This window comes from Lynx rufus, unplaced genomic scaffold (assembly GCF_022079265.1).
Source record: "Lynx rufus isolate CCGP_SWC_20201006 ecotype Redwood Valley unplaced genomic scaffold, mLynRuf1.p SCAF_18, whole genome shotgun sequence".
In the NCBI taxonomy this organism is placed as follows: Eukaryota; Metazoa; Chordata; class Mammalia; order Carnivora; family Felidae; genus Lynx; species Lynx rufus.
In genome coordinates, this window is record NW_025814832.1 from 37,683,116 (window position 1) to 37,701,410 (window position 18,295).

General features: G+C 47.3%; 1 protein-coding gene and 1 pseudogene across 6 annotated transcripts in view; one reads left to right on the forward strand and one right to left on the reverse strand.

Annotated features, from left to right (window-relative positions):
• The window catches only part of PITPNC1 (phosphatidylinositol transfer protein cytoplasmic 1), a 257,331-nt gene that overhangs the window by 184,230 nt on the left and 54,806 nt on the right, over window positions 1-18,295 (forward strand). The gene's annotated exons all lie outside the window — the stretch shown is intronic.
• Window positions 14,971-15,539, reverse strand: LOC124513506 (60S ribosomal protein L17-like; annotated as a pseudogene).

An 18,295-nucleotide genomic window follows, 5' to 3' on the forward strand; every position in this document is an offset into this window, starting at 1 on the left:
TCAAGGGCAGTCAGCACCTGCCTTAAAAGATGGAGGAAGCAGAGCTGTTGTCCACAGACCTGAATTGACTTGTGTTGTCCCCGACCATTATTATCCCAAACGGACAAGAACGTTAAGCCTTCTGGTTTAAAGACTGTTCCCTCGGGTGTTTCTTATTCCCTGGAGATAGAGTAAATTCTTGTGTTTTGAACATTCTTCCCCCTGGATTTTCCTTACCCAGTTGGATCAGTTTTGTTTTTTTTTTAATTTCTTAAATGTTTATTTATTTTTGAGAGAGAGAGAGAGACAGACAGAGCACAAGAAGGGGTGGGCAGAGAGAGAGGGGGAGACACAGAATCAGAAGCAGGCTCCAGGCTCTGAGCTGTCAGCACAGAGCCTGACACGGGGCTGGAACTTGCAGTCTGTGAGATCATGACCTGAGCCGAAATTGGTCGCCCAAACGACTGAGCCACTCAGGCGCACCCCCCCCCCCACCGTTGGATCGGTTTTTTAAATGATAATGAATATTCTGCACCAAACAATTGATAAAACCACCTATCACAATTCCTACAGTTAATAGATGCTTAGTAAATACCAGTTATCTTCCTTGATCCCCATGTCTCCACTTCCCAGTGAGAACCTGGGGAGTCCTTTATTTTGCACTGAAAGGAGAAGATGACCTCAATAGTGCATTAATTCATTGCAGCATAAAATGGAAGATGCTGTAGAGAACACAGGAGGGAGGGTGGGACTGGAAAGAAAGGCAGGATTGTAATGCAGGCAGAGGCTAGTTGAGAAAACAGGAGGTTTGCAGTAGATCAGATGAGAAGGAACACTGCCCAAAGCTTAAAGAAAGCAGTGACAGCAGAAAGAGGGAGAGGGTAAATTAGGACGAGAAAGAGACATGGGTGCCAGATTAAATTTGGGAATGGGACAGGAAGACCAGCTGAGGGGTCTGGAATAATTAGGATTTTGCCATGGATAGGTGATAGTGTCACAGCTAGGTGGTAGGATTTAACCCCAAGCAATCTGATTACCCTCAGCTACCTCTCTGGAGACTGTGGAGATAGGCAAGAATAAGTCCATACCTACTCACGTTGTAATGAAACTGCAGAATATCAGAGATTTTTAAAAAGTCATTAGAAGCTGCTTCAGAAGAAAGACAGATCACACACGAAGGGACAGCAATAACCCTGACTGTGGACTTCTCTGATTTAGCAACAATAGATGAATGAAGTTTTTGAAGGGATATATTTAAGAAGTGAACCCAGGGAAAGGCATGGGGTACAAGAAACAAATGTGGGCCCATCAGCTGGTAAAATATAAATGAACTCTTGCCTGTGAAATATAGAGAGGAAAGAACCAGCAGGTGGGTGAGAGTTTGGAAGCAGGAGAAAGAACCTGCTCCCAGAAGTTAGAGGGGATGGTCTTCCTGAAAACCTCCAAGAGACGAGGAGAGGCCAGAGGGCGGGGATATGTCTCCAGGGAAGGGAAAGAGGGGCAGAGAGTCGGTGGCCATGCCTGATGACCTCTCCTTTCCAGGAATGTGAGAAGTGTCATCCACTGAAAAGGAAGGACTTAGGAAAAAAAGGACTTAAGGAGGCTGATGAAAGTTCAAGATAACCTGTGTGGGGAAATAGAGGAGGGAGCCAACTCCAGAGGAGTTAAGAGGATGTCTTGAAAGGTTTGGCAGTCTGGTGATTTGGGGATTTTTGAAAGAGTTGGTGCCACCAGCCTAAGGAATTGTGTCATTTTCCCAGTTGTGCTTTGCAGCCGACATGTGGGAGCAGAGGAGATGGTTGGACTGATTCGGGATTTGCTTTCAGGGTGGGCTCAGCAGGCTATGGAAAAACCGAGTGAGTAAGTGAAAGTCGAAATGAGCCTTGAGACCAGTGGGAGCTCTTGGGGAGTGGAGGGCCCAGCAAGGTCAAGGTGAAAGTGTCTGGGAGTGAGGTTGAGGCTGGAGAAAAGGCAACTAGAGTTTCCAGATTTCGGACGTGGAGTCACTTCCAGGAGATCCAGGACCAGGCTGGGGCTTGGGAGGAAGCGGGTAAGAAGTAGAATGACGTGAAGGTCGTTAGAGGAGGAGCAGAAAATGCACTAGGCTCTGCCCTTGGAGGGGTCGTCCACGTGGACTCTGAAATCACAGGTTATGGGCATGAGTCGGGGTAAAACAGAACCTTGAGTGTGGCTCCTTGGACCTTGTTCAGTGAACGGAGGGGCCAAGGTTTTCCAGATCGGTGGTCTGTAAGTAACACGCGTTGGCAGTGAGGCGTCGCAACTAGAAAGCACGAGCCTAGCAGCACGTTCTCCAAGTGACCAGTGGCCTCTAGGAATTCACTCCCCAGGAGTCTTCATAATCATTTTCTGGGCACGGCTTGATGAATGATTCCGAATATGCCGTCTCTTCAACACTGAGCTCTTGGTCCTAAGGGAGTCCACCCCCTCTCCTCCACGCCGGCCACCCGGCTTGTCCCGCCCGGCGCCAAGCCGCGGGGGCTGCGGTGTTTGCTGCATTGCAGACCCTAAGCCCCCGCTTCACCAGAGCCGCGGGTTCATTTGCTCAATCTGAGCAGCCATCGCAGAATTCGACATTTCTCTCACACCTTTTACCCAGGTTCCAAAGTCCAGAATCTGCGCCGCTTGCCGACGTGGGCGATGAAGGCAGGGCCCCACCTAATGGCCCTTTTGCAAAGTACAGGAGGAGCAAGCCGACTCTCCTGGGCCCCTCTTGTCAGCCAAAGGGAGGCAGAAGGGTAGAGGGTAAACCAGCTGGCCCCAGCTAGGAAGCACCGTCTTCAAGAGTGGGGGAGTAATAGTGATGATAGTCATGTGGGTATTGGCAGGAATAGTTACTGAGCATGAACCCAGCATCCTGCTAGCCTATCTATAGCCATGCTCTTACTCAAAGCTCACAACTATTATTATCCCCATTCTACAGCTGAGAACTGAGTCTTAATGAGAGCAAGTGGTCTGCACATGATCGGAGCTAGCAAGCATCAGCCCTGGGACTTGATTCTAGGTCAGTCTGGCCTTGGAGCACAAAGTCTCCTTTAACTAATATGCTATATTTGGCTCTAAAAATTGAATTATAAGACCGTATATGGAATCTGCTACCTGAGTTTTTCAAGGCCGGCTGAGGGTTTAAATTTTCATAGAGAGGCAAGGGAAATAGTCCCTCCCACGTTACAGAAGCAATGTCGGAAAAAAAACGTTTTTTTTCCTCCTTCCAAGTTTTATAGGGCAGCAAATACTCCTGAAAGGGATTGTAGTTGTCATGATATCCTTTATGATCTTGTTTTTTCAAAAAGTCTTTATTGGGAGGAATTTTCTCAGAGGTTTAGTGCCTTATAAAGCATGTTTATCAACCGGAATAGTCAGGAAAATGGCTTTCCAAACGTGTCTTCGGTTTTTATACAGAGTTAAGTGTGGATGGAAGGACAGCCGGGTCATCTTGCGTCCAGCTCAAATCAGATGCCGGGGGTTAGAAGGATGGTAAGCTGGTGACACGTGCCAAGGAGATGAAAATGATCAGATTCTGAGAAAAGAAGGAAACACCATGATAGGGGAGAGAGAGACCGGCCCCCAGAGACCCAAAGGCAAAGGAAACGAGTTAAAAATAAAACGGGGCTAATGATAAACCTAAGGGCTCCTTGACAGGAGCAAAGTTGAAACGACAACTCTATTCCTAGAGCCCGACGTCTGAACAATTTATTTTTCCTACCTTTTAGTCCCCGTGTGCCTTCCTCGGCTGAGATCAAGTGCCAAAGGACATCTCAAAATATCACAGCCACAACTACTCAGCATATCTCACCATGTGGAGAGGACAACAGTTCTGCAAAAGTCTTTGTCCTGAACTGTTTATGGATTTTCCATAGTCTGTGCAAGACTTTGAACACATGCTGCCTGCAACTGGCAGCTGCCACCCGGCCTAGGGATGACCTTGCCCCTGATGCGGGAGAGTCCTCACTGGCTTTATCGTGACTTGCCCCTGTTTTGCATATTCACCCTGACCTTTTCTTAATGAAGATTTCAGTTGGGAGAAATTACGTTAATGGCTCACGTGTTGCTGTCGCCCTTCCAAATGCTGTGCGTGCTGTGTGGATGGGGCGCCTGCCTGGTTCAGTCAGTAGAGCGCGTGGCTCTTGATCCCGGGGTCGTGAGTTCGAGCCCCACGTTGGGTGCAGAGATCACCTAAATGATGGGAGTGGTAAGTAAAGGCAGTCCAGTAAGTCCTTGTATTCGTTCTGGGCTGTGCCTGGGGAGTCGTAATGGACAATACAATAATGTGTAATGGGCAGGAAGACAGCTCTTGAAACCGTGTGGGAAAACTCCATCAGTGCCAGACCAAAAAACACCTCCTGCGGTTATAAAAAGTTGGGTGAATTCAATAGGCACTCATGAAGCTCCCGTTAAGTGAGCACCAAAGTGTAATATCCCAGCACTTAAAGTTAGGAGAGCATTGTGTTACATGTTATCTCAGTTAATATTCACAACATCTTTTTTTAAGTCTTTAAAAAATCTATTGAAAAAAAATTTTTTTTGGCCACTTATGTCTTTTTTGAGAGACAGAGAGAGACAGAGCACAAGTTGGGGAGGGGCAGAGAGAGAAGGAGACACAGAATCCGAAGCAGGCTCCAGGCTTCGAGCTGTCAGCACAGAGCCCGACGCGGGGCTCGAGCTCAAAAGCTGTGAGATCACGACCTGAGCCAAAGTTGGCTGCTTAACCAACTGAGCCACCCAGGCGCCCCTCATTCACAATATCTTAAGGTAGATACTGTTATTGCTCAGTTTGTACCTGAGGGCGCTCCTGTTGAAAGATATTTAAAGGAATTGCCCAAGACCACATGATTAATAACTGACAGAACTGAGGTCCCCAGTGTTTTGATTCTATGTCCTTTGATCTTTCCACATTCCACCTGAGCTGCCAAGAAACAGATCGTGTGGCCAGAGTGCCCCTCAGTGGGAAGCGTCAGAGATGGGGAAGATTTCTGCCCTACGCCGGCTGTCTGAATGAACACAACAGTGGGCCATGGGTGATAAATGAAAGAATTATTCACTAGTTCGGTTGAAAAAGTCTTCAGTATGTAAACAAGTGTTACATAAGTCATGAAAAATGGGGTTGAGAAAAATGAGACAGGAGAGTAAAGGGACAAAAATATTTTCTTTATCAAGCCTTAAGGGAAAACACTCTTTTTAAAATACCTAATGTGGCATTTCTCTTAAAAAAAAGAAAAAATGTTAAGACAAGTGACCCTTCTAAAAAAATTTTTTTTTTAGTATTTATTTATTTTTGAGAGACAGAGTGCAAACAGGCAGCAGAGGGGCAGGGAGAGAAAGAGGGAGACACAGAATCCAAAGCAGGCTCCAGGCTCCGAGCCGTCGGCACAGACGCGGGGCTCGAACCCACGAGCCGTGAGATCACGACCTGAGCCAAAGTCGGACGTGTAACCAAATGAGCCACCCAGACGCCCCATACGTATGACCCTTCTTTTTTTTTTTTTATTTAAAATCTTTTTTTTTTTTATTTCTATTTATTTTTTTTGAGACAGAGAGAGACAGAGCATGAACGGGGGAGGGGCAGAGAGAGAGGGAGGCACAGAATCGGAAGCAGGCTCCAGGCTCTGAGCCGTCAGCCCAGAGCCGGACGCGGGGCTCGAACCCGCGGACCGCGAGATCGTGACCTGAGGTGAAGTCAGACGCTTAACCGACTGAGCCACCCAGGCGCCCCCACATGACCCTTCTTAACCCAAATCCCAAATTCAGATACATCCCAAGAGATGTTTAGGGAATGAAGCATCTCACAGAAAATGAGCTTTTCCAAAGAGCCCTACAGAAGCACCCTTCCAGGCCAAGTAGTCTATAAATGCAGGCTGGGGACCCCTGGGCCACATGTGGATGACCAGGCATGGAGTAAGGGCCCTTTGCCTGGAAGACTGTACGTCCATCTCAGAAAACACTTCCAAAGCCGAGCTTCATAATGGAAACACTGAGAACCTGCTATCAGCAGCCACGATATTAAACAGGCACAGCGCCAACAGCAGTGGCTCAGAGCCAGGGAGGAGAGATTAACATCACAAGTAAGAGATTTTAGGCTCTGGGCCAGGAGAGGTTTTTTTCCTTTTCATTAAAAAATAATAATAAAAAAGGCAGAGAGAAAAAAAATGAAGGAACGGTGCGAAAGAATTCTTGTTTAGCGGCCCTCTTGCAGATTGTTCTCCTCCGACCTCCAGATAAGCAGAGAAACAAACCAGCGTCTGTCTGCAAAGTAAAAATGGCCTTCGAGGTAGCCCTTCCGGCCAGCCGCTCTCTGCGTCCTTCGTTGGCCCAGGTGCAAAGGGAAAAGAATGATCAGCAAGGCCCATTTTTCCACTTGGAGTTGGAGAAAACACCATTTGAGCAAAAATTCAGGCCGCCGCCTTCTCACCCTGTGGAGCTCCGAGGAAGGTGGTGGGGAGCCTGTGGCACCCGTCACCTGGGATGATGGCACCCGTCACCTGGTCGATACGGGGCCCAGTAAGACCTGTTGCAAGGCGGCACTTTTCTAACAAGCTGTATCCTTTAGGGCGCAGCCTTCTGAGATTTCGGGGGAGGTAGTCAGCCCCAGGAGCTTGAAGATGAAACCGTGCCTAGGCGGCATTTTCCAAGGGACGTTAGGGCTGCCCACCCCCAGTCTCAGGGCACCCCCAATCTCTGAGCAGCCCCGATGGGCGGGACATCCTCTGTCGCAAGTAACTCTCGAGAATCGAAGAGGTGCCCAGTTTCCCAGTTCAGAAGTTGCCTCTGGCATCTTAGCCGCTTTCTCCAAACCAGCAAACAATTTCTTGTGACCTTCTCTTAAACCTTCTTCTTTTTCAGTTAAAAAACTTTCAAACCTACAGAGCAGTTGCGAGTGATTCTAGATTCACCCGTTGTTAACATTTTTCCACATCTGCTTAGTCTCTCTCTATGTATAAATATTAACACTTCACTTTTTTTCCAGAATCCTTTTGAGAGTAAGTTGGGGACATCATGACCCCTCACCCTTAAAATACATAAGTGTGCGGTCTTAGCAATAAGGACTTTCCCTGGGGTACCCGGGTGGAGCCTGCGACTCTTGATCTCAGGGTTGTGAGTTTGAGCCCCATGCTGGGTGTGGAGATTACTTAGACATAAAATCGATAAACAAAAAAAGGACAGCGGGGTGCCTGGGTGGCTCAAACAGTTAAGCATCCAACTCAGGTCATGATCTCAGAGTTCGTGAGTTTGAGCCCTGCGCTGACAGCGTGGAGCCTTCTTGGGATTCTCTCTCTCTCCCTCTGTCTCTCTCTGCCCCTCTCGCGTACGCTTTCTCTTTCTCTCTCTCAAAAATAAGTAAATAAACACGGTGGGGGGAGGATAAGGACTTTCCCTTACGTAACCATAGTGCAATGATTAAATTCTGCAAATGTAACAGTGATGCAATGCTATTTTCTGATACGGACTCATATTTACATCTCGCCAGTTGTCCCAACGATGACTTTTATAGTGAACAAAAATAAAAACCTTCAGGTTCATGTCTCAACACAGGCACACACGCTGCATTTAGTTGCTATTTCCTGTAGTCTGGAGGTCTTTCCTCAGCTTTCTCTGTCTTTGGTGACACTGACAGTTGAAAAGAAACACAGGCCGTGTTTTGTGAATGTTCCTCATTCTTGGGTTTTCCTAACTGTGTTCTCATGATTAAATTCAGACCTGCATCTCTAGCAGAGATTCTTTTTTTTTTTTTCTTTTATTTATTTATATTTTTTTTGGTGAGAGAGGAAGAAGGAGAAGGAGAGGATTCCAAGCAGGCTCCACACACAGTGCAGAGCCCAACTCGGGACTCGATCCCATGACGCTAGGATCACGACCCAAGCCGAAATCACCGAAATCAGCCACCCAGGCGCCCCTTGCAGGAATTCTGTAACAGCAATGTTGGGTCTTTGTGGACTCTCAAAATGTCCTTTCCCCAACACGTATGGATGGCTTCCCTGTGTTTTGTTTTCTGGCCTTTGAGAAGACTCTGGCCTCCTTCCATTTTCCAAGCTGCGTTCATCGCAGAGCTGCGTGGCACCGGTGTGAAGGGTTGGTGTCAGCCAAGGCTCAGGCTGACGTGTTCTCCCAGCACTGGAGTCGTGATGGCCACTTGGTCTGTAAAGTCACCTGAGAGAGAGCAGGAAGAATCCCAAAGCAAGGGCAACAGTGGACTTCCAGCCTGGCCTCTTGCTTGTGCAGATTGCTGACGAATCCGTAACAGGATTGTTCAGAGGAGGAATGGGTCTGACTGGATTAGGGAAAAAAAGACCAAACTCCCTCCATTTGCCTTATGTACCCATGTTGCTGAGCTTGGGAATTCGATTTGGATGGTTTTACCTCCTCACTATTCCATCCATCTTGTTTTTCTCCATTCCAACTACTGTTACTCTAGATGACATCCTTCTCTCTTTTCTAGAACAGTCTCACTAAACCCACCTCCCATAGAGTTGTCTGACGGGATCCGTGTAGAGCCCAAATCAGAAAATTTCACAGTGGCTTCCATTGCCGGGATAGAATTCCATCTGACCACTACTTTCCCCTGCAGTTTCTTTATTCCATACTCCCTGCCTCAACTTAAAGGCCCCCAATATCAGATGTTTATAGAAACTTCAGCACAGCACCACCTGGGAGCTTCTTAGATAGAATCTCAGGTTCTACATCAGAGCCACTGAACCAGAACCTGCATTTTAGCAAGATTTCCCAGATTTGTGTCCACAAGAAAGAGCAGGAAGGGCTATTTAGAACGTGCTGGAAGGGACTGTTCTGTGCAAGATCTTAGGTTGCCCCTCGGGCTCTTACTGTCCTTGGTACTGAGGCCTGAGGCTCAAACTATTCTTTGATCCAAGGGATTCAGCCCCTAAAATCAAATGTTGCAATCATTTTTCCTAATTTGCAAAAAGAAGGAAATTTCACCGATGAGGTTTTTTTTCTGTTTTTCTTTTTCTCCGTCACAATTTTTCTCCTAAACTTTGACATCCGCTACTCCTTTCTAGTTAACAGGATAGTCCTCCGCTGGCCGACAACAAAATGGATGGACTAACAGCTAACAAATGCTAGTGTTAAAACTCAAGAGTTGATGGGGGCGCCTGGGTGGCTCAGTCAGTTAAGCGTCCGACTTCGGCTCAGGTCATGATCTCACGGTTTGTGGGTTCGAGCCCCGCGTCGGGCTCTGTGCTGATGGCTCAGAGTCTGGCGCCTGCTTCGGATTCTGTGTCTCCCTCTGTCTCTGCCCCTCCCTGCGTGCACTCTCTCTTTCTGTCTCTCTCTCAAAAATAAATAAACATTAAAAAAAATGAAAACTCGAATTGATGGTCCAACAGTTCAGTTTGGCAACAGCAAAACGTTAGGTTTGATTACGTAGGAGGCTTTCATGCCAGAGAGAGGCACAGGTGAATGATATACATCAATTGTGTAGCATAGCCCCCACTACCCTGGGGCCGCATGTGCTCATAGTGCTGGGGCACCTTCTGGGACCTAGGCAGTGACCGTCTTTTTGCTGGAGTCATTGAGATGCTGCTTGTCCAGATCTGCAGAATCCAGTGAATTGCAAAACTTTTGCTGTCACCTGTCAAGTTGATTTCATCTTCCACGGCCAGCTCACTCTCCAAGCTGATACAACCAGGACATGTACCCTGGGTTCTCCAGCTTGATAAGTAGTTTTTAAGACAAAAATCGCAATGAACCTGTTGCCACTTGTTAGATTTGACTTTAGTTGAAGAGACCTCAGAGGCCCGAAGCTGAAAGATTAACTGTGCCACCTTTCCGTGAGTGTTAATGATTTGTGACCTTCTGATGGAACAGAAGTAGCAACAGCTGAGACAAACTACTTATTTAGTGGTAGTCTCCCCCTGGGAAGTCCACCAGGAAGCCACGCATTGGGATCTCTGGGAACCCAAGAACTGAACCACAACCAAATGTCACCCCCCAAAATGAATTCATTGTTCACTACGCGTACTGTGGCTTCAGTAATCGGAAGACTTGGCAGAGGCCGTGAACTGGAAAGATGAGTTGGTGTGAGTCAGGTAGGGAGGAGGAGGAAGACCCGGGGTGTGGAAGGTTGAAACAGTGAGTTAGAAAACCGGATGCTTATCATGGGGAGGAGGGCACGCCTGGAGCCATGAAGACAGAAAGGACAGTCCAGGCAGTGTGAATTGATAGGTGGACGCAGGTGTACTAATGCCAGACATTTGTGTAGCCTTTTGGAGCATTTTGAGATGCACCTACACATCCATTGTCTCATCTGGTTCTGATGGCCCAGTGAGGGGGCAGGACGCATAGAGCGTTGACTTCCAGATGACGATATGGGGACCTCGAGGGGTTGTAGGAACACACAATTGCTAAGCCGTGGGACCCAGAGTGGGACCAGATGTTTTGACCCCTGAACTGTGATGAAGAAACCATTCTAACATATTGGGAAGAAAACTCACAGGGGAGCGTGTGGATGGATAGATAGATGTGTAGGGATGGAAAATTTTCCCTTCCTTCCTTCTAAGTTCTTTGACCTAATAATGGACAGAAGACAAATTTAAGACAGAAGCAAAACAAATTTAGTTTCGTATGCACGGGAACCCTATACAAATATGGGACTCAAAGAAATGACCAGTGCGGGGGCTTGTCTACCTTTTAGACAAAGAAAACAGTAAATTTGTGAAAACATTGACCAGATAAAGGGGTTTAGGCTTGGAGCAGTAAGTTAGTGAAGAAGTAACAAGTGTGTTTATACAGCCTCTTGGCTCTCTACCTTCCCTGTTTCTGGTGGTAAGGATGCCATCTACCCTCCTGGTACAAGGAAGGTGCCTTTCACCTGGGACATTTATCTCCTGCTTTCAGGGGGACGAAGAAGGGTCACAGTGTGCTTCTTGAACTGGCTGTCTCTCAAGTAACTTTTTTTTTTCTTTAAATATTTATATTTGAGACAGAGAGCAAGCGGGGAAGGATCAGAGGGAGACAAGAGACAGGCTCCAGGCTCTGAGCTGTCCGCACAGAGCCCAGACGCAGAGCTCGGACCCACAAACCATGAGATCATGACCTGAACTGAAGTCAGATGCTTAACCGACTGAGCCACCCAGGCGTCCCTCAAGTAACTTTAATTCAAAATGAAACGGCATATTTTGGGGTGGCATATTCTGTTCCCCTTCCGATAGATGGAATGGTGGAGGCCTGGATGGATTGGATGGATGGATGGATGGATGGATGGATGGATGGATGGACGGATGGACAGACGGATGGACAAATGGATGAATGGATTGTGGAAACCAGAGTCTCAAAAGATAGAAAGTTAGCAGCACCTGGCTGGCTCAATGGGTAGAGGACGCGACTCCTGGTCATGGTCATGGGTTTGAGCCCCATGTTGAACATAGAGCTTATTTTAAAAAAAAAGGGGGGGGGAGGAAGTTATGAGGTCCTGCATTCCTCCAGGTGAATAGAGAATAGAAGGAGATGGATTGGTGAAATACAGAAGCAGTGAGTTCATCAAACTTAGCGCCTGAGCAGATGTGAGGACAAGGAAGAAGTAAGAGCTTAGAATGACACCCAAGTTTCTATTCTGGGTGATTCAAGGACCACGGAGGAGCAGACTCAAACCCTAGAACCAAGTGTAGGGATGGGGATGGTAAATGTAGTTTTCATATTTAATTTTGAGTAAAACCAGAGATAGGTGTCCAACAGTCAGTTGATACCAAAAGGTCTGGAATTCCGGAAAAATGCCAGGGTTATTGAGGAGATTCGTTAGGTTCTTAGCAATCAAAGATTAACATTTTATCACAGGCGTTCCCTGTAGCATTATCAATGGTGTGGGAAAGGGGACAAAAAGTTGGGGGGGAAGGAACGATCTTAAAAGAGTTAACAGTGGGAAGACAGTTTCATTTATATTACAGGAATATAATGAAATGCGATTCAGACTTTCAAAGTGTCAGCCTTGTGGGCTTTTTTTCACAGAGCAAGGCCAGGTCAAAATGAAGCGGGCTTTGCCTGCTTTATGTCATTGATCCCTCACCGCTGCCCCAAGAGGAAAGATCTGGTGATGCTTTACTTTACGGATGAGAGAAATGAGGTCCGGCTGTCTTCAGTATCCTGCTACAGGTCACCCAGCCAAGCAGCAGAGCCCAACCACAAACCCAGGTCTGCTGACGCTGGGGTCCGGGCTTGCCATTGTGGTGCTGTATTACCTCTCTATGGAATTTTCTTCCTCTATTTCCCATAATAAAGAAGTATTATGCTAAGGAAAAAAGAGAAAAGGTTGTTACTACAGGAATGACATCACGGACAGTCCAAAGTTGACCCCTGCGCTGGCCTGTCAGGGCAGGAAAGACACAACAGAGGGCAAAGTGCTCCCTGCCCAACGACGGAAAGCAGCAGCGACGTGCCCCTTTGGGGGCGTCAGGCCTAATCATGCACCACCTTGGGAAGAGCTTGGGAAGCTAACCGTCTCCCACCTGCTGGCCCATGTCTCTCTTATCCAGTCCTGGAGCAATCCTTCTGGAGCCTTCCGGTTGGCTGCCTGGGGCCCGCCCGTGGAGCTCAGCCAGGAGGCCTTGCACAGTTCCCCAACTTTGCCTCGAGAGGTATTTAGAACCAATCCCGCAGAAGGGAAAACCAAACAAAACACAACCTACCAGGCAAATGTAACAATTTGTTCCTTTATTTTGTTTTTTCTGACAGTAGATGCAATCTATCATGATTCTGAAGCGGTTTTGGGCTGATGCCCGTTCCATTGTTTGGCCCAGAGAGGCACGCCAGGAATGAGCTGGAAGGAGACACAAGGCCCTGAAGTACCTCAGGGACGCTTGTTTGGCGAACAAGAGGCGGAAACTCTCTGGCCTCTAGAGCTGAGCTGCTGGCAGCCGTCTCCCAGCTCTCCCCGTTGTGTCTTGACTTCCCAGTGTGGCCACCCCACCACGCGGGCTTCAGCAAGCCATCTGTGTCCGCTGCTTTTATTCTCTTCCCTCAAGGCCGAGCTGGTAGCTTCTGAGGGCAAAGGCAGGTACCAGTCATTTTTCTCTGTCAGGAACTCTGCCACTTTGTGCAAAGGATTCATTGTTGAGGCTCAAAAAAAGGTTCAGGGAAGGACAGGGGACCAGAGTCACCTTGATGGGGCGAACCCCCAAACACTGGGGCTCCTGAAGGCTGGCCCTCAGCGAGCCCGTGGCGGCTTCCAGGCGAAATATCAATTTGTCAACTTCAGAGAAAACCATCAGCTCTAGTTCCCAGAGACCACCCTGTGAATTGAAATAAGAAGGAACTGGGAGAAACTGAAACTATTTTAAGCTCAGCTTCTGAGACCTATTTTAGGAAGCATTATTGATCATACTGTGGGTAAACCGTCCACCGACCCAGGTGCCCGTGTGCGGTGTTGGCCTGATCGCATGGCACCGTCTGTGTGTCCAAAAGGAGGCTGTGGCCCAGAGGAAGAATTCGGATTGAGGCTGCTCTGTGCCGAAATTAGCCCAAGTTTATGAAAAGAGCCTTGTTCCAGCTGCCCCAGGAACCATAGCTTAGAAGCGTTTTTGTGCTACTAAAGCCTTTTTAGTAAATGAATTGTGTCCGAGCATTTGTGAACAGCCTTCTGCATCGCTTGAATGTCTTTTTCTGCCCTTTTCTTAATTAGTTGCTATGACCCGGAGCACGTTATTAGAACGGTGTTTTTCCAATCAGAATCTTTTTCTCATCGGTCACTGTGTCACTTTGATTACTGTCTGTTGAACCTTCTTCCTCACGTTTTCATCTCACCCAAATGAGCTGGGGTTCACCGTTGCTCCTTGCGTGGGACTTCAGGTCACGGCACAGAGTGGTTCTCAGCCCTCCACCGGTTTGCCAGAGCTGTTTCTAGACATACCCTGGAATAGAAAGAAGTGTCCTTTCTCTCAGAGGGATCACACTATGAATTCATTTCTGCTTTGTTAGGTTCTTTTACCCTTGGATCTCCACCCTGCCACGTTCCCAGGCATCCTTCCCGGTTTCTTCTCTCTGATGCCCTCATTCCCCAGGTGCGTTTACCAACAGCTTTTTATTTTGAACTTCACCGATGAGCAGTGCCCTTGTCTCTTCCGTACTGCTGTCGTCAGGTTACTGTCCCTGTTGAATTTTCTGCAACCTTCGAGGTGGGTGGAGAAAGGAAAAGGAAAATCTCCTCCGCTGGCCAATGCTGAAGAAAAAATTACTCCTGACACTTGTTAAAGATGGTAAGGCAGCCTCATTCAGGGGGACCTCTAGAACGGGTGTTTGTCGTAGGGGAGAGAGATGGGCTCCACCGTGAGCACAAGAAGGACTAGCGGGGATCGACAGCCAAGGAGCAGGATGGGGGTCAGTGAATGGAAGGGGGATTCTCGCTGAAGGCAAGCCAGGGTGATAGCGAGAGTAGGAGATTTCTCCCTAAACGTACCCAACAGGCTTCTTGCTAAACAAAAAGACTAAACCCTCCAAGAACAGAGACCGAGGTGAGGCCTAATCAAAAAGAGGACCCAAGGGTGAAAGTTGGGTGAAAGGGGGTGAGTCTTTGTCACTAGTCTGAAGTCCACACTTCCTGTGCTCAGATTTGCTTTTCATTTTCTAACCTTTTTCTACTGACCGCACACATTTAATAACAGAACAAAGAAGGCCTGATTGCCTTCAGTCATGGAAGTTCAGAACAGCGAGGCCTCTTGGAAAGCCAGCTTTTTCAACTCCAGGGAGTTTCATCTTGAACTTGAGAAAGGAAAGAGATCTACCCCTTCCCCCCACTCCCCCCCAAAGAGCGGACAGTTGTATTAGTGTCCTAGGGCAGCCATAACCAATGACCACAGACTGGGTGGCTTGAGATTACAGCAGAAATGTATTCCCTCAAATTATGGAGTCCAGAAGTCTGAGATCAAAGCGTGGGCCAAGGCCTTGCTCCCTTATGAAGGTTCTGGGGAAGAATCTTTCCTTGCTTCTTTTTCTTTTTTTTTTTTTTCTTTTTGTTACTTTTATTTGCATTTATTTTATGCAGAATTTACTCCCGGGTCATAAGTTTGTTTCTTCAGTTTCTTCTGGGATATCTTTTTCTTCTGTGCAACTTCCTCTTCTGGTTTAGGAACAATCTGCTCTTTTTCGGTAAGGATCGTCTCCGTATGGCAGGAAGAGCTCATATATGGAGTAATCCGACCATGAGCCCTGTAAATTCTATCCCACATCTTGGGGGCTTTGTTCACCAGGATGTGCTCAATGACCAGAGAATCTACATCTAAACCCTTAAGTTCAGCATGACTCTCTGCATTTTTAAGCAGGTGCACTAAAAATTCAGCCCTCCTTTTGGGCCACCGACCCTGTGTCCAAGCCCCACTGTTTGGTCTGGGCACAACTACCGGCTCCACCAGTTGTAGTGACAAAGTACCACACACTGCTTCTGTGAAGTGACATCTTTCAGATATTGGTGGCTTTTCGGAGATGCATGCTCCGTGAGGGCCGGCGCAGTTTCACGTGTGTTCTTAAAGCGAACACGAAGCTTTGAACTTCTTGACTTGCATGATTTTTGTCTGGTCTTCAGGGTCAAGTGAAGAGTGAATCATTGTCCGAGATCACCACAGGCCACTTTTTCCTTGCTTCTTCCAGCTTCTGGTGGCTCCAGGCATTCCCTGGTTTGCAACAGCATCACTTCTATCTCTGCCTGGCTTTATATGATCTCCTCATGTGTTTCTCTGTCTCACTAGTCAATGGGATTTAGGGGCCATCCTAAATCCAAGATCGTTTTCGGTCCACGGACTGGGAACTTTATAAACAACAGAAATTCATTTCACGGTCTGGAGGCAGGAGATCCAGGGTAAGAGTGGGTTCAGAACCCAACCATTAGGTTGAATTCTGAGTTGCAGGCCGCAGCTTCTTCCTGTAAGCTCACGTGGTAGAAGAGTCTAGGGAGCGTTGTGGGGTCTTTTTTGCAGAGCACTAGTCCATTTATGAGGGCCCCACCCTCATGACCGAATCACTTCCCCAAAGCCCACCTCCTAACATCATCCCATGGGGCATTAGGTTTCAACAGAGGAATTTTGGGCCAGGAACGGTGGAATCACAAATATCAGTCCATAGCAATCCTTAACTAATTCTGTTTGCATAGACTCCATTTCCAAATAAGGTCACATTCAGAGGTTTCTGGGCATGGTGTGAATCTGAATCCACTATGGGGGTGTTGATACATCTGCTTCTACAGAAACCTTACCGCCCTGCCATCCCACTTCTGGGTACGTACCCTAGAGAAATGAAAATATGCATTCACACAAAATCCTGTCCACAAATGCTTTCAGCAGCTCCGTTCATAATTGCCCCAGGCTAGAAACAGGAGGATTGATCAACAAATTGTTGTGCATCCACATGATGGAATACTGCTTAGCGATAAAAAGGAATGATTTGTGCCACAACTTTGATTTGCGCCACAACTGGATGAATCTCAAAGGCATTATACTGAGTGAAAGGAGCCAGTTTCAAAGGGTTAAAATCTATAGGATTCCGTTTGTATAACATTCTTAAAAAGAAAAAAAAAAAAAAAACTGAAGGGATGGAGAACACATCAGCGGTTGCCAGGGGTTGAGGCCTGGGGAGGGTGTGACTATAAATTAGTTTTTTGGGCTGCTCAAACTGTTCTGTATCTTAATTGTAGTGGTGGTTCCAGGAACACATCCACGTGTTAAAATTGATAGAACTGTACGGCCCCCAAAAAAACATTTTTAAAAGGTTGTTTCAGGGGCAGGGAGTCTAACATGAAAAAACAAGGATCAACATATCTTGCTGAGATATTGAGTTGTCATTTATTTTTTGTGAATGATGAAATGGCACTGGATTTTGTATAAAGTTAGTTTTTCAAAATTGTGTCTGTCCCATGCTAGAAAGACTGGGGGATTAAGATATGGATAACATCTTATGGGTGGTTGCTAATTTCTTCTTTGTACTTGATTCTTCTTCTAACTAAAAACATCTACTTCCTGAGACTTTTTTTTTTTTAAGAAAAAAAAAAAAACAAAAACTCTGGAGGGGTGTGGTGTGCCTTCTGTGCTAGTTCAACCATGAAGGGGCCAGACTGAGCGATCTGGGAGTCGTACCCATTGTTTCTGTGTGCCCAAACTGGGAATGACCATTGCATTGAACTTTCTCCAGGCACCTATCTTGGAAGCCTTTTTGGCAGAGAGATCTGTTTAGGAGTTTAATTAATTTGAACTAATATAGAGAAACATATTCAGTAACTCATGTAGGAAACAGGCAAGCCCCTGTTGCTGGCACCACGAATGCCCCACTTTTTTGAATCGGCTCCCTCAAGATGGCTCACCATGTGGCGTTCTTTTCTACCCCTGCTTCCTGGCCTCCCAAGGACCCCCACTCGCATCCTTATTCCTCTCCAAGGTGGGAGTGGTCCTCCCTCTGTTAGAAACTCTACAGCCCTCTTGGGAGCCCTGGCCTTACCCAAGTGCTTGCCAGCTTCCCTTGGTTACTGTCCAGGGACCTGTAGATAACATGCAGAATACCCACAGATGATGCTGAGGGAAGCCACTTGTCCACCACCCATCTTCGGCTCTGATCTAAGCTGTCTCCCACCACCCAGAGCTTTATTTGTCCCTGCCCCATCCTCCCCTAACTCAGCGGCCCCTCCCCAGTTCTAAGACACTATAGGGTTGCTGGGTCATGACAATATTTTCCCCAGTTTACCAGCAAAGAGAAGAGTCCCTCTGAGAGACCCTTCGTCCGATTGTCTACGTAAAGCCCTTTAAAACTCAAACCCAGTACACTCGAAGGTAAGTGAGCTGGCAATTCAAGGAGAGAGGGCAGTGTAAAGAAAAGAAAATGGCGCAACTAGAAAGGTCTGCTGAGATTCACAGAGGCGTTCTTTGGAGCTCCCCTGCCCCATCCCTCACCCCTCTCCTCCCCTCCTGCAGCTCTGCACACATCATTACCACCTCATTGAAGACAGAATTTTCTCAGACACTTGTGGGTGGAAACCTTTGCCTTCAGTTTGCTTTGCTACTCCCGCTGGCTTTGGGAAAACAGTTTTCCATTCTGTGCTGAAAAGCCTAATGATATTGTCCACCAGGGAACATTCTCTGGGGAAGCACTGAAGTTTACCCAGTAGCTAAGACAAACTGGCCTAACCCTGATAGATGAGTTTCCTTTACTCAGCCGTAATACCCCCTAAACCCAATGGCCAGTGGAGCATTTGATGAGAATTAAGTCAATGCAATTCACTTCCCATGCTATTACCATATGGGGCTCCAATTTGGCTCCAAAACTAGGGTCAGTTCAGAAGTGAGTCTGGGGTGATCACTTACCCCAACACCCCCAGCAC